The 21,948-nt window shown below is 37.3% G+C and overlaps 1 long non-coding RNA gene across 1 annotated transcript in view; it reads left to right on the forward strand.

Moving 5' to 3' along the window:
• Nucleotides 1-21,948, forward strand: part of LOC121028673 (uncharacterized) — a 132,387-nt gene that overhangs the window by 89,269 nt on the left and 21,170 nt on the right. The window contains exons 11-14 of the long non-coding RNA XR_005789376.1: nucleotides 3,816-3,968; nucleotides 10,292-12,340; nucleotides 12,778-13,042; nucleotides 16,133-16,326. This is a non-coding gene — a long non-coding RNA (uncharacterized LOC121028673). The remainder of the gene's footprint in view (nucleotides 1-3,815; nucleotides 3,969-10,291; nucleotides 12,341-12,777; nucleotides 13,043-16,132; nucleotides 16,327-21,948) is intronic.

Consider the following 21,948-nt stretch of genomic DNA (forward strand, 5'->3'; position numbering starts at 1 on the left):
CTGCTTTTTCAACTAAGCCAGCTATACAGACTGGTTTTCAGTCCCCCATACCTGCCAGCCTCCGTCCCACCTCAGAAATGGTGCAGTATATGCACTCGGGGTTGGGGGGAGTGAACTATTATTCTGTATTTTGATTGACTGGATCGCTACATGGATACGTATACTTGGAAAAACCGATCACACTGTACTTAATTTAAGTGCATTCTGTTGTATATAGAATATGCCTCAACAAAGTTGATTAAAGAAAAAACAACCTGTATTCAGGTACAGAAGCCAACAATAAAGTAGAATTGATCTCAAAATATTTGTTTTAAGAAGAATTTTGCAGGCATTTGAGAGTTCTTTAAGGTAAATTGGTAAAATTCAAATTTTTTTGTATTTAGAAGCTGATTTTCCCAGACTTCAAACATAAATAAATGAATGTGGGTTATAGTCTAAAGGAAGTGGAATTTGGCGAAGAGCAGATAGCATGAACTAAAACTGGGTGGTGGCCTGAAAATTCAATAGGGAGCTATCACAGACCTCATCTACGATTTCCATCCAGGAACAGATCCAGACAGCTGGAGACTGTGTAGGGGGCCTTTAAAATACAGTTACCAAACTCTATTTTTTTTTTAAACCTGATTTGAGTTAAATTTCTTAGGTTAGATCCCAGTTCATCACAGGAAAACAAAACAAAAGAAAAAACTCTGGCTTTGCTTGTCTGATTTGGAGAGGTACACTTTAGACTGTTTCCAGGATACTAGCGAAGGAAATCTCTGACAACCCACCTTGTGTACAACTAAAAGATATCCTCAAGGAAATAAGCTAAGATGTGACAAGAAAAATCTATACTTCTGAGAAGATACCAAAGTGTAAGAAAATCAAAATTACCAGTGATGGTTTTTTTTTTCTTTTGTTGTGGCCTTGATGAAAAGGAAAGGGAAGAATTTGTGCAGTTTGTTCACTCCCCCTCAGATTTTTAGAATTATGTAAGGATAATAGTATTTCCCCACCCGTCCCCTGAGGAGCTTTTAAGACTAGCATCTGTGAGGTGCATTTCCTAGATAAATGCAAACTGCCCTTTGACTCTTTTCAAGATAAGAAAACAGTGACCCTTTCAACCAAGTTATTTATGACATTCACATAATGTGAAACAGTGTTTAGACCTGATGGGAACGCCCAGAAGTACATGTACTGGAGGCAGTTAAGATTCCCCTCTGCTACTATCCAGGAGAGACCGCCACACAAGTCGAACAATGCCCAAGGCTCATTAAGAAGTTTGATGAATTTAATACAATTCAAATTAAAGAAAATCTCAGGGGAACATGTTTCGAAAAGAAAACCAGATGGGGCTCCAGTGTAGAGCATCCAGGGAGCAAGTGTGGGATGCCCTATAATCCTGGAGATTCTGGAAACATGAGAAAATGTGATTTATCTTCTTGGCGAATTAACATGCAAAATGTGTTGGTGGCATAATATTGAGTTTCAGGTTTCATGATGAAATTTTCCAGATTGTGGAAGAAAAAATCCACTGGATACTGGAAGAAGTCATCTCCCCTTCCTACAAGACTTGCCACAGTAAAGGGGAATCAAATAAAAGGAAAGAAAAATGCACATAATATATCAGCACTAGTTATCAAGTACAAAATGTCAGGATGTGTACCACCAAGAAAATAAGAACAGATCTGAATGTCATCTTGCCCAGTCACTGTCCTTTCCTTTTCTAAGTATGGAGTAATAATATTAAATGGTGCTCTTGTACACTGGACTGGAAAGTGGGGAGCTGGGATTCTTTTAACAAAGAATGTAGTGACAGAAAACAATAACAACCCAGTTTATGATTTTAAAAAAAGACTTATGTTTTTTTTAAATATGAAATTTATTGCCAAATTGTTTTCCATACAACACCCAGTGCTCATCCCAAAAGGTGCCCTCCTCAATACCCATCACCCACCCATCCCTCCCTCCCACCCCCATCAACCCTCAGTTTGTTCTCAGTTTTTAAGAGAAAAAGACATAAGGTTTAACTGCAAACTCAGAAATAGTAAATCTGGAGTTGTCAGTTGAATTAGTCATTTTGGTGTAACCATTTGCACAATGAACCCCAACTGGACTTCAGTACAGGTGAGGACCAGTGTTTCTCTCTCGTCAGACAATGGCTGCTAACTCAGAGAAAATGATTGAAGGTTTTTGGTTTATTTTGTTTGGTTTTTCAACACCATATGAAAATATTTTTTTTTTAATATAGCGTTGATCATTCACCTTACTAATAGCTGATTCTGAAAATTTTAGCAAAATTCAAAACCAGGAGAGCTATTACCAAATAAGAAGAGAAGTGTTCTGAATGTTCAATGTGCTCCCTTTGCCAGAAAGTAAAAAATAGTGGAAAATTAAAGTCATCTGAAATTCTGTCACTCAAACTCATATAAAGAGAAAGCTATCACAAAGTGAGGTCATACTCCACATCTAATTGTGCATTGTTTTTTCCCTATTATGTATAATGAATAGGTTTTCATGTCAAAATATGCAGACTAAAATAATAATTTTCAACAGCTGCTTAGTACTTTATCTAAATACACTATAACGGAATCACTATAAATGCCATCTTAGTACATTTATGTTTCCAATTTTTTTTCTGTGCTTAAAAACAATACTAGGATGAATATATGGAATGACTGGAACAATTAGTATGCACTTGAATTATAATTCTAGAATTCGAGGAAAATAAAACAAAATTAATGAATTAAGGGTAGATCCAACAGTTTTAATTTCACAGTATGTAATATGTAATGTATCAGAATTCCATTCTGTCTCATATTTCTTTGTCCTCCCTTATTGGTGTGAGCCAGTAACAGAAATAGGAATCGTTTAGAGAGAAATTAGAACACAGGGAGCCTGGAGTCACCTGTAACAACCTTATTAAAAACCTAAGGAAAAATGTGCATCACATAAAAAAAGAGTAACTCAACTATAGCTCAAGGGTGAGCTAAATTAGAAGTTAGGGAAGAGCAGAGATTGTTGAGGAGAAGATAAAATTTTAAAGGAAAGCAAAGGATAGACAAACTACAGCAGGCTAATATCTAAAAACAAAGTTGTACCAAGTAAGTAAAGATTATGTTCTATATTTAATTGAAAGACTAGATATAAATAAGTCCTCAGGGACCCTGGTGAAACTTTTGACTACGATGTGCAAACTGTCATGCTAAGCTGACTTGTGGTAGCAAAGACTAATGGTTTCCAGGACATAGTGTCCATTGGGAGGAAATTGGAAGCAAACCTGGGAACTTCAGAGTGGTGATTCGTATCCCCATTCTTGTCAGGATGGCAGCACCTGGAAAGAATGATAGAACCTCGGATTCCTAGAAAAATGTAACTTTAGGAGAGATATGAAACATGGCTTCTATAAGGGGAAAATAATGTTCTAATTAACTCAACCACAAGTCTATATTCCTATTGATTAAACTCCCAAAGCAGTATATCCCGTCCTGTCCTTTCCTTATTGTTGCTGCTTTAACAGCTTAGAGCATCGAACTAGATTTTTCAAATAACCTGCACACCTTACCTTCCATAGGGTATTGTTTATTCCGTCATCAGAGTAATGTCTTTAGGATATGTAATATTAGTCCTTTTGTCTGCTTCCAAATGTTTAATTGCTTAGACTATCATATAAAATAGTTTGAAGGCCTCTGCGCTAGGGCCTCTTCTGTTCGTATCTTTCTCCATGGCTCCTTTCCAAAAATGCCACACAGCCTGCACGTAGTTCACCACCCTGGGGAAGCTGGTGCGTGCCTCCATGCCTTCTCACTTGCTATTCCTTCATTTTTTTTTTCCAGAATGTACTTCCTGCCTTTTGAACACCAAGTAAATTTTCTTTGGAGACTCTTCTTAAGTGTCCATCTCAATTAAACCTTCATGGCCCTCCTTCAAGACAGAGTTAGAGACGCGTCCCTCTGTACTCTCATTTGAGCACTGAGCCAATTACAAAGGTAAAGGTTTTTGAGCGCCAAATGGGCTCTTCTTCTCCGACCCTTATAGTTTCTTACAGTGCCTAGCTCTTAGTAGCTTTCCCATAAAGATTTGTTGAATAAATGAATCTCTTAGATTTCTCCAAGGTGATATTGACAAAATAGAATGTAATTTTATTTCTCCTTTCAGAAAGACTTTAAAAGTGCTGCATCCTATAGGTGGTCAAATAATTTAAAAAAATGGTTTCCTTGTTATTATGGAAAATGTTTTGTCTTAAGTACGGAAATGGTTTAATGACAGGAAGCAATGTGTAGGAATAAATGATCATTTCTCTACTTAGAAAAGTGTTAGTGTCAAGATTCCCTAGAGACCTGATGCTGGAACACAATCTCAACCACCATGTTAAATATATTACCTAGAAAAAAATACAGAGAGAATCCTTGAAGTTTTCTTTTTCATAATTGCCAGGGTCTCTGTCTAGTGAAATACTGAGCTGACAAGTATAACATACAAGAATATCATGAAAACAGTAAAAATAACAGAATAATAATACTTGACTTTGATGCAGGAAAATAAATATAATAGAATTAAGGAAAATCCATTCATCCAATTTATTTCGAGTACCTATTATATACAAAGTCCAACAGAGTTGCAGAGGCTGCAAAACTGAACAATACTGAGTCATGGTATCTACTTTGATACATGAATACAAATAGTAATCAAAGTGAAATGTATTGAGCTTTAAATTAATAAGGTTATATAGGTATTTAGAAGAGTAAGAGATAGTTTTTAGTTGGAAGAATTGGAACTTCATGAGAAACATGTTATTTGAGCAGCTCATGATGTCTAGATGTGATTTTTAAAAGTAGAGATTAACAAAGAAGGTGATTTAAAATGAATAATTGAAGGATCAAATATGACTTCATAAATGCAGTTGGAGGTGACTGAAAGGACACAACAAAAAGAACATAAAAAAGACAACAAAAAGAAGATATGCAGAAAGTTGATTGGAAGACAGAAAAAGGCTAAGATGAGTTAGGTGGCAGGGAAAATAAATGTATAAGGTACTATAATGTAAATTATAAATTACAACCTAAGGAAAAATCAGAGTCTGGAGAACATTTCAGAATATCACTGCAGTGTCAGCAGCAACATACAATTATGTGTTCTAAATTTTATTGGAAATAAAAAAAAATTATTGGCAGTAAAGCATTTTATTAGAAATAAAGCATTCGGTGGGATTTAACTGTCATATAAAGTGATGGTGTTACTATACTCAGGTAAGTCGTACATTTTCAGCACTTTATAGTTTACAGATTATTTCATGTGCATGGCCTCACATCAGGTGAAAAGAATCAGGTGCTGTCATTCTCATTTTAAGGGTGGAAGAGATCTACGTAGTTGAGATCACTCCATTCAAGTTTGCATAGCCAGTAAGAGGTAGACAAATCCAGAGATAGAAACTAGATTTCCTATGTGCAAATCCAATATTCTCTCACCTGTTCTACTTAGCCCTCAAGGGAGATGGAGATAGAAAAGGTCCTAATGGGCATTACTAAAATAATCAAGGGAATAAAGGGGATTCTTGAGAAGGAAAAACTTTAAAACTATGTTTTCTACAAATCTAGTTTGGAAAGCACCAAGTTTTGTTAGTAATTTTGTAAGCGTTACAAATAAAGTGAAGATGGCTTAGATCATAAAATTTAGATAACTAGAATGGTAAGATTCTCTAGTCCAGAAGTTACAAACACCTGGCCTGTTGGCCACCTCCGTCCTCTACAGATGTTTTGCACTACCTTCACAGTCTATTTTAATGCAATATTTTAAATTTCACAATTTTGAAATTAGAAAATTGTATAGAAAGATACCTATTTATAGCTTCTTTTGAAAATCAGAATCTTTAAGAAAAGTGGGCATTGGCCCAATAGAACATCAGCAAGACTGAATAAGGGGTTCATTCACCCTTTACAAGTGGAATTTGTTCATTGCTTCAGCACGCTATTCCCTACTATACACTACTAGGGTAGACTACGCCACAGTGAATCATACCCAGTCTGCTTCACAACTTTGTATCACTTGGTAAGTGTTTGAGTGTTGGCCACTCTTCCCACATCTAAGCAGAAATGTTTGAGGTGCCATTTGGTGCTAATGGCAGGCAAGTCAGTTACACCCTCTTTCAAACAAATACTTTTGAGTATGTTGACAAAGAATGAACTTTGAGACTTCAGAAAACAAATTCTACCCATAAAAACGGACTTCCATGTCAATGGAAGAGCTCCAGGGGAAAACTCTAAATAATCCTAAGGAACCTGACCTTGGCTCTTTCTGAAGCCAAGTTTTTTTTTATTCCTCAGATTCCATGAGATTCAGATTCATTCATTTATTCACTAAACAGTTACTGAGTTCCAACTGTATGCCAGATTCTATGTTAGTTGCTAAGGCAAAAATCAATGAATAAAATGGTCTAGAATCCTTGCCCTAATGAACCTTACATATTGTAAGAGTAAGTAGAAAATCAATAATATAAATAATATAAATATAAATATAAATATAATATAAATATAAATATGTGTGTGTATAAATATATATATGTGTGTATATATATATATATATATATATATATATATATATATATATAGTTCAGAGAGGGAATTGGGAATAGGGGATTGTCCTAAGGGAGATCATAGAAGGCCTCACTGAGAAAGTGACATTTAAATTACAATTTGTGGGAAAAAAGGGATAAACTTGAAGTATTACAGGGAAGAGTATTTAAAGAAAAGATGCTTCCCAAATCGTTCCTATAAAGTGCCCTTTGTGTTTATTAGTTCAAATTGTTTCCTGCTACTGGCAACCACGAGACTTAACCATTTCAACCCATAAGTAAGGCATGTCTGACCATTCCAATGTTATTAAACATTTTAAAATATATTTCAATGTGTCAGGGCAAGGGCCTCATGGAGTACTATAGGATTTAATAGGCTTAATATCTAAAGTCCTTTTAATTGTTTTTGTTAACTCTACACTGGATGCAAGATTTTCTTAAAAAAAAAAAGACAAGAATCTCTGCAAGCAGGAACAAACTGTTATTACCAAAATAATGTAAAATTAATTTGGGCTTTTTCTTAAATTGAGGCAAGAGGAAAATATTTTTACATTTATTTTTTTATTTTTGGGATTCTTCCAAAGCTCCTAGACTAATTACAATTAATAAAGGGACAGTGAAGAAACTATTATTTATTTTGTTTTGAACCTGGGCCAGACATTTTAATATTTATTTTGCCTTATGAAAAATCACAAATGAGTAGATTGGAAGGCTAACTCATGTATGCAAATTTATACAGCTAGGGAAGAAAGCAAGCCAAGATTCCACCACACCTGATTTTATTTATTATTATTATTATTATTATTATTTAAAGTTTATTTATTTATTTTGAGAGAGAGACAGCACACAGGAAGGGCAGAGATGGCAAGAGAGAGAGAGAGAATGCCAAACAGGCTCTGCACTGTGAGTGAAGAGCCCAATGCTGGGCTCTAACTCACAAACCGTGAGATCATGACCTGATCTGAAACCAAGAGTCAGACGCTCAACCGAGTGCGCTACCCAGGCATTCTGCCACACCTGATTTAAAAAAAAAATCAGAAGACTGTTCTAAAAGAATAAAAATAGGGTTGTTCTAGACCACAATGTGATCATAATAATCTAACCACAGTGACACCTACCTAAAGTAGCTCTCTAATATAATTACTAAGAATGAAATTCAAGCTATTTGTTGGCAGCATTGTGTGATGCTGATATAAATATAAGAAGGGGAGATTCATAAATGAATTGCTAGTGGAAGAGGTGTCTGTTACTGAACTGACATCCTCCTGCAGACTTACCTATGTACCATTGGACATCACTCCTCTCTTCCAGGAGAGTTCTGGAAGAATCCCCCAAATAGCAGTTTCTCTATGTAGAAAACTAGAGCAACAAGAAAGAAATTCGGGGGTGGGGGAGAAAAAAACCTGAGTTCCCAATGGGTTCTATTGTGCTCAGGACACAGCAACCAAACACTACTCTCTGCAAAAGAAATGTCAGCCCATGGTGCTTAGAGGACCATACACACTCTCACATAGCCGTGCTGATGAGGTGTCACCTACTTCCATCCAAAAGTTGTTGTAATATGATAACACCTTTGGGATAAGGCACTTTTCTGTCTATGAAATTATTGAATGCAGGCCTTATTCACCTCTCCACATTAGGCTTGGATGCTCAAAATCTGACTTTAGGCCCTGCAGAAATGAGAGGAGGCATCCAGCATATGAAAATCTTCCATCTGGAAAACTCCTTAATGGGAAATAGATGAACTAGATGATCCAATGAGGTCCTCCACATCTTTAATTTCCATGATTCTGCCTAGGAAGTATTTTGGAAATTTTCTAACCCAAGGCAGATTCCACTGATTTCTGAAAATGAGGGTTGGGGAGGCGATTGGCATTGAAACAGGGAAAGGAACTGTCCTTGACTGCTAGAAAAAGATGGAAAGCCCAGGGTACAGACAGACAGTGGGGATAATTGATCCCCCACCACCTTATCTTGCTGAAATACCAGAAAAGAGGAATGGAAGGGCCAGGCTGCCAATTTGTGGACTCTTCTGGCAATGGAATGGTCACTGAAACCATCCTCCCAGTAATTAGGAAACAGACTCACTTTCCTCTTTAGGGCCCAAGGCTCTTTTCACATAAAATAAGAGATTAAGTAAATCCTTTTTGGTTCTCAGTCACTTCTGTAACTTCAGCTTCTACTCTGCTGCTTGTTAATTTTCCATGCCCTTAAGAGATAGAAATAACAACTGGCTCTGGAAGATCTCAACGTGGGGAAACCAGAAAAGGATTTGTAGTATTTGGTGAATAATGTATCTCACTGGAATGAAGGAAATATAGGAAGTGATCTGTATCATTTCTGAAATGCTGCTTAAAATATTAAATGAAAATTTTGCCTTTTCAACTGTGTTCGAATTTAGGAATATAAAGCATAAGCTTTCACTACTTCATCTTCATAGTTGCCAGCGTTATTGAATCTTATTGGAATGACTCTGAAAAAAACCAGTATTTCAAACCAGATCTGTCTTCCCCAGGGTCAACCACCACGCTGTGCCATTTAGAATTAGAAATTAGAGCCTCTTCATTTTCTTTGCTTAGTGAAATGGTTGTAGAATGAGTGAAGCAGTTTTCTATTTGAAAGTAATCATATTTTCTATTAGCTTTTATCTGTAGGATTGTTGAATACTTCCTGAGATTTGTTAAAAGTCTCTGAGTGCTTTACTACATTTTAGTGAGCGTTTATAACCTGAATGTACAATGACTTTCTAGGCACTGTCCCTGCCTTCTAGGAATTTATTTTTGATTTTTACTTTTTATGTAATCCTGTTACAGACATGTATTCATTCATACATGTTTCTATTTCTTTAAAAAAACCATTTAGTGATATAAAAATATGATGTATTTCCTGAGATAGAATTTTTAGCTGAAAGTAACACTGACTTTTATCTAGTCTAGCATTCTTTTTTTGTAAAGTTTATTTATTTATTTTGAGAGAGGGAGAGAAAGAGTACATGAGCAGAAGAGGGGCTGAGAGAGAGAATCCCAAGCTCCACAGTGAACATGGAGCCCAACTTGGGGCTCGATCCCACCACCATGAGATATGACTTGAGCTGAAATTAAGAGTCATCATCCAACTGAGCCACCCAGGTGTCCATAGCCTGGCATTCTTAAAGAAGTGTCAGTTAATACTTTGTTCTCATTTTCTTTTTTTCTTTTCTTCTTCTTCTTCTTTTTTTTTTTTTTTAGCTCTTTGAGAATATCTACCTAAAAGAACCCTCCAATCTATTGACCTGTGACCCAGAGCTTAAAAGAATTAAAAACAAAAACAAAAACAACCTACCAGGAATAGTTTTAGACAGTAGGAAACCTGAGAAAGACTGCATTCAAGAATCAGTGAAGTATGTGAATCAGGGTCCTGGCTCTATTTTTGCTACTCAAGTGTTGTCTTTCATGACAACAGAAAGTGGCAACTGTGACTGATTTTGAAAATATTAATGGGGCATCTGGGTGGCTCGGTCGGTTAAGCATCCAACTTCGGCTCAGGTCATGATCTCACGGTTTGTGGGTTCGAGCCCTGCATCGGGCTCTGTGCTGACAGCTCAGAGCCTGGAGCCTGCTTTGGATTCTGTGTCCCCCTCTCTCTCTGTCCCTCCCCCACTCGTGCTCTGTCTCCGTCTGTCTCAAAAATAAACATTATGAAATATTTAAAAAAAAAGAAAATATTAATGTACAATTCTTTGAATGTTCTTACTCCATGTAGCAGGAGCTGTTATCTCGATCCACTACTCATGTGCTATGAAGAGTTCTCATTGGCCTTTGCTTGTTAAGAACCAACTCATTCTGATAGGTGCCTATGGAAACAGGGAGCTGCTGTTGCCTGTTGGGACCTCGTTTGATAATGTTCAGCTGTGAACGCTCAACATTTAACCTGCTGGAAGTCTCAATAAATGTATATTAACTGTTGACTGACTATACTAAATGAATAAATGAAGTTTGTTCGTGTATCAACAGTGCTGTGTTTTCTTCCGTGTCACAGCCACCAGCAGTTTGGAGAACGGGGAAGGCTGAACTGTATTAATATCAACAAACGTGGTTTGCCCCTGATTATACTTGTGACCTTGTGCAGGGGACTTCCCTCTCTAGACCCTGCTTTTCTCCTCTGTAGAGTGAGGGAATTAAACCAGGTAATCTCCAGAGTCCCTTCCTACTATTCCATCCAGTGATTTGTGTGTGATGTAGCACGTGTTCTGATATTTCTTACAATATTCGGGGCCAGCCGACTAACCACTCACTCCTTAAAGACTACACGAGCTGAGAGTTTAATAGGTAAGTAGAAAAGAATGCAAAAGTAAGGGTTTTCTCCTATTCACAGCCTGAGCGGCTTTTTAGTTTATATTTCCCGTGGCTAAGAGAGTAAAGAGTGGAACTAAGAGCATCAGAAAATATTTTTTGTGAGCACAGGACAATATTTTATTTAGATCGGTTAATGGGATAATGGTTGGTTTTATTCACAGGAAGGAATATGCTTTTCATATTCATAAGGTATTAGTGACTCCAGACCCATTTAATTTCTACACATCTGTTAAGTACAGAAAAAGGAAACCTAATGATCTAACAGAAAAACACACTTAAGGCTAACATTTGGTTCCCAGACCTATCATTCTCTTTGCCAAAATGAAGTTACTGAAGCTTTCATAGTAATTGTTGTGACTGAGCAGAGCAAAGGGACTCATGTACATTCATGCTGGTATGTATACACATGTATTTGCACCTCACAAGCCCATATTAGAACTTGCTATTTATTTCCTGAATGAAGCTTAAATTAAATAGTGATACTCGGCATTGTTGCTGAGAAATGGATTCACAATGTGTTCTTGTTTAAAACAGAGACAATGAGTAGACAGCGACACAAGCACATTAAATTACTCTGCCCCAATTTATTTTTTAGAGCAGTTCTTGCTGAAAGGTCTTTCAGGAAGACAAGAACATTCAGGAAGTAACCCTTAGTCTCTGTGGACGAATGTGTTTATTGACAGCATGCTTGGTGAGAGGTGTACAGACTCTGGTCTTAAAGCCCCTGTTCCAGCTTTATTTCCTTCTTGGTGAAGCTTCCTCAGTTTCCTCATCTGGAACATAGGGTTCATATAGTATGGCTGTGAGGATCAGATGGGAAAACAATGTGGCTGCAGAAAGAAACAGTGGAAAAGAGCACAGAGAGGTCACTGTTAAGTCGAAACCAAAAACAGTTACTCCGTTACTGTTTTTATTTTTCACAAATTGCATAATCGCCTTGGCTGTCAGTAGCAAATGTGAAAATTACCTTGTCATAGAGGCTCACAGTGTTCCTTTCTCCACACTATAACATAATTGTCATTATAATTTTACCACCACCAACAGCCAGGGTAGCTGTCCCTATCCTCACCTCCGTGACACCTCCGTGTGACAGCATACACCTGTGTGGCTTATGCATGAAATTAGCTACACAAATTGTGGAATACATGTACAGCTTAACTTGTTTTGCAATAATCTAAACATTGCAAATGTTAAGTGAAAATCAAACCAAAGATGAAATATGGGTGCCATTTTTTGGTGACATGTATCACATTTCTGATTAGTCTTCCAATTTTAACATCTCTACTTCTGACTTAGTAAAAACTTGGTAACGTGTGCATTGTAGGAGAAAGTGGTCATTCGCTCCCATCCACCTTTGTACTACTGCTCCACGATGATGCTACCTAGCCAGGATAAACCCACCGTGGGATGACAAAAGCAATATGGACCACCAAGAAAGGAAATCACCATATTCCAGGTAAGTCCCTTTCTTCTCTATGTTCCCCATCAATACACGATTTGTTTTTCTGCAAAGCTCTTTCCAGAACTGGCAGTTAGGAAATAAAAATTGCTTATCTGTTCTTGAAAGCTTTTTTTTTTTTTTAGTTTTTTTTTTCAACGTTTATTTATTTTTGAGACAGAGAATGAACGGGGGAGGGGCAGAGAGAGAGGGAGACACAGAATTGGAAGCAGGCTCCAGGCTCTGAGCCATCAGCCCAGAGCCTGACACGGGGGTCGAACTCACGGAGTGAGAGATCATGACCCGGGCTGAAGTCGGACGCTTAACCGACTGAGCCACCCAGGCGCCCCTGTTCTTGAAAGCTTTTAATGACTGCTTTCATTAATAACTCGTCACAGCTGAGAAACTACCCATGTATACTTCCCAGTGCCGATCCATCTCTTTTTTCTCCACAGACTCTTTGCTGGTACCCTTTACCAGACATACACCATCAGCAGCCAGTTCTGTGAATCTCGCGGTTGGTGAATCCTGCTGGTGAGGCTCCCCGCCTCCTCTGCCTAGATTCCTTGGTATCAAAAGCGCCTTCTGCGGCTTTACCTGTTGAACTTCTCTGAAGAAAAAAGTTCTTCCTCATACCATTGACACGTTTGTGGTTCCAGAGAAACGAAATCTAAGCATACAGCAATGTAAGAATCCAAAGTGGTAGAAGATAAATACCAGGTAAAATGTACAGATGGAAGTTGTCTTCGGTGAATGTCCCCAGCCTGGCTAGTTTGGGGACGGAGGGGAAAGGAAAAAAGGGCTCACTCTGGCTGAAACTCACATTTGGAAGGTTTCACCTTCACATGAATGTCGACAAAAACTTACCTCATCCTTCAAAAAAAACTACCTGGTTGTTTCTAGGAGTTTCTGGAGGCTACCTGATTTGTGTGTGAAATTATAGCTGTTCAGGTTCTGTAGCTCCTTTTTCTCTTTGAAAGTCAAATGTCCTCGTGACACCTAAGGAAGGCTGCTGACTTTGCCACCAGGACTCACCTGAACAATCAAGGCAAGGTACCACACAGCCTTCTTTTGAATAACTGCCTTAATAACATGTAAAAATGTATCCCATGGCTAAGAGCATGTGTAATCCCTACAATGCGTAATATTGAGAGTCCCTTCTGTGTACCTCTACCTCCTTACTGGCCCCTTTTATTAAAATCTTAAATATGGAAGCTTATATAATTAGAATAGATACAATTTGAAGTAAGAAAAATTTACTTGACCTCACGAAATGGTTTAAAACAAAAATCATGAAAGATCTTTTGAGCCATGAATGTGTGATTTTGACCACTGCCACTGCTAAACTCTGATAGAAGAATACAACATTTAACATTTTGGCAGTCAGTTTTAAAAGAAAAACCACGTACACACGTATGCAATAACTTTAGATTTAGGAAGTGTTACTTTATAAAAATATGTATTGTTTGTCATACTTGTATGCTTCCTACTTACTCGGTGATATGATAGTCTATGATCAATAATATTTACTAATTAAATTTTACAAAATAGATATTTTAATCATCTCCTGGCTAAATAAGCTATCATATGGCCCCTGGAAGCTTCATTGCTTAGAGGCTAGTATTCCAAAATCAGTTTCTAGAATCCATATAATGTGAGACAAGAGACGAAGCTCATTAACTGCTGTTGTCTCTTTATGCCCAGGCCTTAGTCAATAATTTAAATCTTGGTGCTAATAAATAATTGATACTACAGTGGTATTCCTTTAAAGACCTGAATTTTCTTATAGCTTAGTTTTCTTAACACGCCTCAGTGATATTTTCCTGTGAATATCTAAGCATTGGCTTCTTAGGAGTCCCAGGGAACAAAAGAGATTATTTTAGTGTGAAAGATGCCAGATTTGCTTAAATAATTAACCAAGGTCCACATATGTTCACCTCCTCCCTCTTAGTAAAAATACAATTAAATAATGAGACTCAGCTACATTAAACTAATAAACCAAATAATGGGGAAGGGCTAATGCTCAATAAAGCCCAAACTGACTTGTGTATTTGGACCAATGTCTTTCTCTGATTATAGGTTTTTCCAGAATTTTTATTTTGGTAATATCCACATAGCATAAAATTTACTATCTTAATCAACTGTATGTATAAGTTCAGCAGTACAACACAGTCATCATCGCCAACCATCTTCGAAACTCTTTCCATCTTGCAAAACTGAAACTCTATACCATTAAATAATAGCTCCACATTCCTCCTTACTCTAGCCCCTGGCAACTACCATTCCACTTTCTGTCATTAGGACTTTGATTATCCTGCGTGTGTTTCATGTAAGTGGAATCAGACAGTGTTCGTCTTTTGGTGACTGGCTTATTTCATTTAGCAGAATGCCCTTAAGGTTCATGTCTGTTGTTGCATGTGTCGGAATTTCCTTCCTGTTTAAGGCTGAATAATACTCCATTGTATGTATCTACCCACCTTTTGCTTACCCATTTATCTATCAGTAGACACTAGGGTTGCTAACATGTTTGATCTATTATGAATAACGTTGCAATGAACATTGGCGTACACATATCTTCTCAAGGCCCTGCTTTCAATCTTTAAGTATATACCCAGATTTAGGATTGCTGCCTCATATGGTAACTTTATTTTTAACTTTTGACAAACCATCATATGTTTTCCATAGCTGCTATGCCATTTTATATTCCCTACAATAGCGTATAAGGGCTCCAGTTTCTCCACACACTTGCCAACACTTGTTATTTTCCTCTTTCTTTTTTTTTAAAGTAAACATCCTAATGCACGTGAGGTGGTATCTCACTGTAGTTTTGATTTGCATTTTCTTAATTACTTGTGATGTTGAGCTATGACTATACTTTTAAATTGTGTGGATATGAAACTCTTTTTCCTTCCATTTGATAATTCTAAGAAAAACAGCTAGATAAAAAGGAAATTCCAAAACTGTGGGAATAATTTTAGCACTATTCTTATCCTTAAAGGATTATTATATATTTGAAGGAAACAGCTTACTAAAATACAAATCGCTTTATCTTATATTCAGTCTACAGCTTTCCACACTGGCAATTCAACCCTACTGAGTTCACTCTATTCATTCATTCATTCATTCATTGATTCATTCAGCAAATGATTCATTCATTGATTCATTCAGCAAATACTAAGAAAGGCTCTCAGTTGCTTTTACTGTACTGGTTTCTGGGAATGTATAAATCAAACCTTACTTTTCCTGTCCTCTAGTAACCTATCTCTAGTTGATGGGGCATTGTCTCCCTTTAGCTAAGTATAAGTCAAAATAGAGGAGGTCTATGTCATCCTACTAAGATGTCAGAGAGATCTAATTCAAAAACTTTTGCTGCCTTTACCAGAGGAGTGACTAGAAAATGTTATTTAAAGTGAATTTCCTCATCTGAAAGGGAGGAGTAATTATTCTTACTTAGGGGTTTTGTTGATTAACCCCATGGGCATCGTAAAGTGGCTAACCGGGTGTAGACATCCCCATAATGACTTTCAGTCTTTTATTGGCACATACATAGCTAAGAGTTCACGAGTATCTTACTCTAGCCCAGAAATATCGAGGCTTCCATGAGTTTAGAGATCTGTCACAATAACCATTTCTCTTGAGTGGTCCTTGAAAAAAAAAATCAGTAAATGTAAGTGATCTCTGCTGTCAGTGCTTAGAAGTTATATAAAACAAAAACTGTCTGGAAAAATATAGGCATGAGGGAGATAAAATCATTTGCTGAGACTTGTACTTTAGAATTGCACCTCATCCAACATTTACTTTTTCTTAAAGAGACAAAATGGATCCCAGGACCTCCTATCTGGACTGTAGCATTATTTTGTGTATTCCTTTATTTGAAGAAGGGAAATCTGCCTTCATGAAGAAAATGTACTGGTCGCAAAGAGTTGGACTGTTTTGATCTTGCACGGCAAAGTTCTCACTACAAATTCATTAACTGAGTGGATTCCTAAGTGGCTTGAGTACAGGTAAGTAGCACTAATCGTGTGGATCAAAGCAGTATCCTTTTTACAATAATTATTTCTCATTGTGAAATTTTAAACTAATAGTCTGTTTTTCTGGTATTATATGGCAGTCTCATGATCCCGGTGATAGTATTGGCCCTTTGCTTTGCAATATTAAATAGAAATTAAGTTTGCCTTGTTAAAACTCAGAGCTCCATCCTGGACATTGACAGCAAGATGATTGGACACAGGGAGGGAATTAATGCAACCTGAGGAAGTGCCTCCCCTGCTCCCCATCAAGGGTACTCTAACCCTATAACCACTAGCCCCACGCACCTGGAAGCAATCCACTTATTTTCGAAAGCTTTAAAATTTTCTACAAACCCCATCTTGCAGTTTTGTTATTCTGTTGATACATTTTTTGCCCCAAATACAGATTTTGAATTTTTTTTCTCACCTGGACACTGGGTAATTCTGGGAAAAAAGAAACTATTATATTTGATTCATTGTGTTTTCAAATTTTGATGCAGTGCCTTTATAAATTAGCCTATACTGATATAAAATTATGATTCAGGGTCAAAACTAAAAACTTAGACCAGATGGGAATATTTACCAATGCTTACTTTAAGATATAAAAATGTGAAAAAATTGAAGTAGAAAACCGTGCTGAAATGTAGCCACTGTTCTTTTGTTAATACAGTAGTATATATTCATTATAATTTATTTTCCCTTGAACCGTATTTTGTCTTTAAGTAATTTTGGTGTGTAAGAACAGAGTACTTTCACATTTGTACATTTTTTCCTCAATAAAACTACGACTGCATTATTTGTCTTAGTATTTATCTCTGCCCTGGAATGTTTCTTGAAGTTTTCTTTCTGATTTTTAGGTTTCATTTCTACAGTATAATTTGCTTGTTTCTTTAGTCTGCTGCCAGGAAGTTAAATATAATAGTAAAGCTTTACCAAAAAGTGGAAAGTAAGAAAATGTGAAAATTGGAATCCCTACGCCTTTCATCTTTGTTGAGAAATTTTTTTGTACCTATGTGCTTTGGGGATTTGATATTAGTCATTTGAATGACTCTACAAAAAGATGTGAACTGAGTCTTCTTAAATAAGATCATTCTCGTTGTTCAATTTTTATTGTATAAAAAGTGATTTTAAAAATTCTGTCTAGGTTGTTTTTACCTCTATAAGGAAGGATATATATAGATATATTTTTAACTTTATCAATCCCTGTACCTATTTGTTAACATTTCCTTAAATGTGTTTTCTCCAGATGTTAAAAGTAAAAAGCCCTTGTTATTTTTTCCATTGTCACTCTTTACTACTTTCCATAGGCGGTATATTATGCACGCCAAGGACTGGAGGAAATAACAGACGTGTGAGCCCCAAATTATAGGCACAAAAATAACTTTCATAAAATAAGTTTTAAATGACACCACTTTCCAAAAAAGCCGACTCTAATTGACTCAAGCCTAGAAAGCAGTAACGTTAGGGAACATCAGACACACGTCCACTGATCCCAGAAAGTGTTCCACAGTGTGACATTAGCTGAAATGATGACATTCCCAGCTTGCTGCCAGCACATTCCAGGAGGCAGGCTGGGTATTTTGGTACTGGTCAAGCCGGTGTCCCCAACAGTATTGCTCTGACATCGTTGAGATACTATTTTATTTAATCAAGCAACTCCTGAGAACCCAGCTCCATTGCTCACCTGCAACAGATAAAAGAAAATATTCCAGGCAGAGAGATTGCAAGAAATAAGAGGGCAAACTCCTTTTTGAATGCAGACAGAATCCTCACCCGGGCTTACTGACTGGAGCAGTCCAGGTTCCTGCTGTTTGCAGAATGTTACAGATGGCTGCCTGGGCAGGAAGCCCTCCCCCTTCCCTAACGGTGCTCTGGGGAATGCTGGGGGCCTGGAACCAGCCCTCTCCTTCCCTTCCAAACCTCTTCTCCAAACCCCTACTGAGAAAAAAAAAAAAAAAAGAAAGAGAGAGAGAGAGAGAGAGAGAGAGAGAGAGAGGATGAAGAAAAAAAAGTACGCCCTGGAAACATTTCTGCCAGTCTGTTTTTTAGTGGAATCTTGAATTAACCTCTTCACTCCCGATTAGAATAGCAATTTATAACTTCGCCGGCATCTCTTTAATGTCCAGAATCAATTCCACCAGCTCATTGAAGTACCCTACCATTTGGGTTGAATTATAATGGCACTTTTGAGTTATGCAATAATTTCAAGTAAGCGAAAGCAGGTTTGAATTCAGAAATAATTAAAAGTATTTTAGCACATCAAATATTGTATTAATAGTGTCCTCTGGTTAGATTCGTTCTTAAATCCCGTTGGAAAGTTTTGTTTTTCCCAGCTTTTTCCTTTGGTGCAGTTACTTTTTTTTAAAGTACAAATTTGTTTTGGACCTCTTAAAGAGAAGTTAATTTCATAATCAGTCTTTTGTTTATAATTTGAAGGCAATTTCATTATCATAACCCTATTTGTGTCCTATTTAGTCTGTATTTTAAGGCTTACTGTATTTGTGTTTCTTTTTTTTTTTTTTTTTTCAACGTTTATTTATTTTTGGGACAGAAAGAGACAGAGCATGAACGGGGGAGGGGCAGAGAGAGAGGGAGACACAGAATCGGAAACAGGCTCCAGGCTCTGAGCCATCAGCCCAGAGCCCGATGCGGTGCGGGGCTCGAACTCCCTGACCACGAGATCGTGACCTGGCTGAAGTCGGACGCTTAACCGACTGCTCCACCCAGGCGCCCCGTGTATTTGTGTTTCTTAAAGATGGCTTTTATTTTGTACTTTTTAAAGTTAGGAAATTTAGCTAATATATGTCTGTATCCAAAGAGCAAGCAGAAACTTTATGCTAAAGTGTAAAATTCAATTTTATTTCTAACTTCATCATTGCCATCATAGTAGAAACAAAATATGCCTGGGAAGAATATAGTTATTTTGAAACATATTACATTTATTTGAGTCAAAAATAAAGTGTAGGGAAGGAAAAAATAATTTTTCCCTCTACCCTTCTAGGTTCTTGGCTGAGACACTCACTGTAATAAAAGATTAACAGGAGAAAAACAACTAAGTTTATTAACTGTATGCCTCCTGTATACATGGGAAATACCCAGGAAAACTGAGTCACTTCCTGAGATGGCCTTAGCTATCATCTCCAGCTAAGGACAAAAGATGTTGGGGGTGGGGGGTGAGAGGGAGAGTGAGCCACTTAAGGGAGGCTATCAGGAAAAGCACAGAAAACAAGGGTGTGATTGTTATGCAGATTTTGGTTGTGACCTTCTCTATTGATAAAAGCTTTGAGAGCCATCCTTCTCTTCTTAATGCTGACAGAAAGGTACTTTTACAAATGGAGATTTCCCTTATAAATTTGTCTCTTACAAAAAGGAGACTTCTACTCAGTTTGCAGAGCAATTCCTATATATGTTGTTTCTTAAAAATACTTCGCCTAGGTGCGCTGGGTGGCTCAGTTGGTTAAGCAGGCAACTCTGGCTCAGGTCATGATCTCATGATTCCTGAATGTGAGCCCTGCATCACGCTCTGCACTGGCAGAGCCACTCTCTCTCTCTCCCAAAAATAAAAAAATAAAAAAAAAGAACTTAAAAAAACTCAGACTAAAATAATTCTTATGCCAAAGAAAAATATTTTACAGTATCAAATTCTGCTTCCTGAAAGTTACAAACTAAACTTGATATTCCTGATGATAAGCTGGTTAGATATATCATCATCTCTATGATAAAATATTGTAACCATCTATAGCTTTACTCCATGAAAAGACAAGTAAAAGCTTAAAAATGGGAAACTATTGAAAATGTAGTTAAAAAATGTAACAGATGTAAGTTAAAAAGGAAAAGAACTTCTTTATTTCATATGGAGCAAATCCAGATATTCTGTGATTGACTACATTTATCTATTGATTAATTCACCAAATATTGAGTACCCTCTGAGTTTCAGGCCCCATGCTGGATATTAGGGATGCAATCATCAGTGAAACACACTATTTGCCCCAAATAAACTATAGCCTGGTGGAGTGATGATGTTTTTGGGTCCAGAAAGAATTCTTGACATGTCTTTGGTGCAAAAAGGTGATTTTATTACAGCACGGGGACAGGACCTATGGGCAGAAAGAACTGCACTGGGGTTGTGATGGGTGACAGATTACATACCTTCAGGTTGAGAGGGAGTTAGGGATAGTGTAAATCTCCAAGGAATTTTGAAAGCGACGAATTTTGGGACCTTGAAGAGGCTAGTTATTTTTAGGAAAAGCTTATTTACTACTATTTAGTAAAAACTCAGTCATGAGGCCCTTCAGTTGTATATAAGTGGGCCATAAGCTTGGAATATGATTGCCAACATATATCTTAGGGGGTTAGAGATAAAGGAAGTCTCCAAAGGAATTTTTGTATATTAAAGTAGACTTACAGGATCCTGGGGAGTCAGGCTAAGAGTGCCTTTTGCCCTTAGCAAAGTGTTATCAGTGAGACATCTGAGTTCCTAGAGGAAGGTTACTCTGCCTGTTTTAAGGATTTGTCAATGGGATGTAGACAGTAAGGAAATTTAATTTTTCATTTACTTTTTTTTTTAATTTTTTAATGTCTATTTTTAAGAGAGAGAGAGACGAGCACCAACAGGTGAGGGGCAGAGAGAGAAGGAGACAGAATATGAAGCAGGCTCAGGCTGAGTTGTTATCACCGAGCCCAAAGCAGGACTTGAACCCATGAACCATGGGGTCATGACCTGAACCAAAGTCCGACACTTAATTGACTGAGTCACCCAGGAGCCCCTCATTTTTCATTTACTTTTGTTTCCTACATCAGAGGACAAGACAATCTGGGGTTCCATCACCTGCTATCTTAAGCCCTTGTTTATGAGGGGATTTTTTTAATGTTTATTTATTTTTGAGAGAGATAGAATGTGTGAGTGGGGGAGGAGCAGAGAGAGAGAGGGAGAGAGAGGATCTGAAGCAGGCTCTGTGCTGACAGCAGCTAGCCCCATGCAGGACTTGAACTCACAAACTGTGAGATCATGACCTGAGTTGAAGTTGGACTCTCAATTGAATGAGCCACCCAGGCACCTCATGAGCCTATCTTAAGACCTTTTATCTAAACACTTAGAAAGGCTAACCAAAGATAAGTCAGTTTGGCCGGCTCTGAACTGAACAAGCTCCAGTCATGATACCTGGCATCTATTCTGATTGGTCACTGCACCTGTTCCCATTAACCCCAAGCTGTACGCTATTTTTAATAGCATGCTTGTTTGGACACATTAGAAATTCATCATTCAAGATTCTTTCCAACAATTTTTTAAAATTGTATTTACCTATCTGTGTTTCATTTCTAGCTAAAAACAAATACATAAATTTAAAAAAAGGGGTGAAATTAATGAGTTTTTAAGCAATGTTTTTTCTTTGAGAAAAAGAACGATAAATGTAAACAGAAAGTCTCAACTCTTTTTGCCCTTGCCTTGCTTGTTGTGTGATGTTTGGAGCTGCCACAGTCCCATACCTATGAGGGAAAGCTGATGGCATAGGTGCTGGCCTTGGCCCAGCAAACTTGAGCTACTCAGTGTCCCACTTGGGATGGGCTACCTCTGGATTTCTTATGTGAGTTATGTTGATAGCTTTCCTTCTTTAA

Source organism: Herpailurus yagouaroundi, unplaced genomic scaffold, assembly GCF_014898765.1.
Source record: "Herpailurus yagouaroundi ecotype Mexico unplaced genomic scaffold, PumYag 100, whole genome shotgun sequence".
In the NCBI taxonomy this organism is placed as follows: domain Eukaryota; kingdom Metazoa; phylum Chordata; class Mammalia; order Carnivora; family Felidae; genus Herpailurus; species Herpailurus yagouaroundi.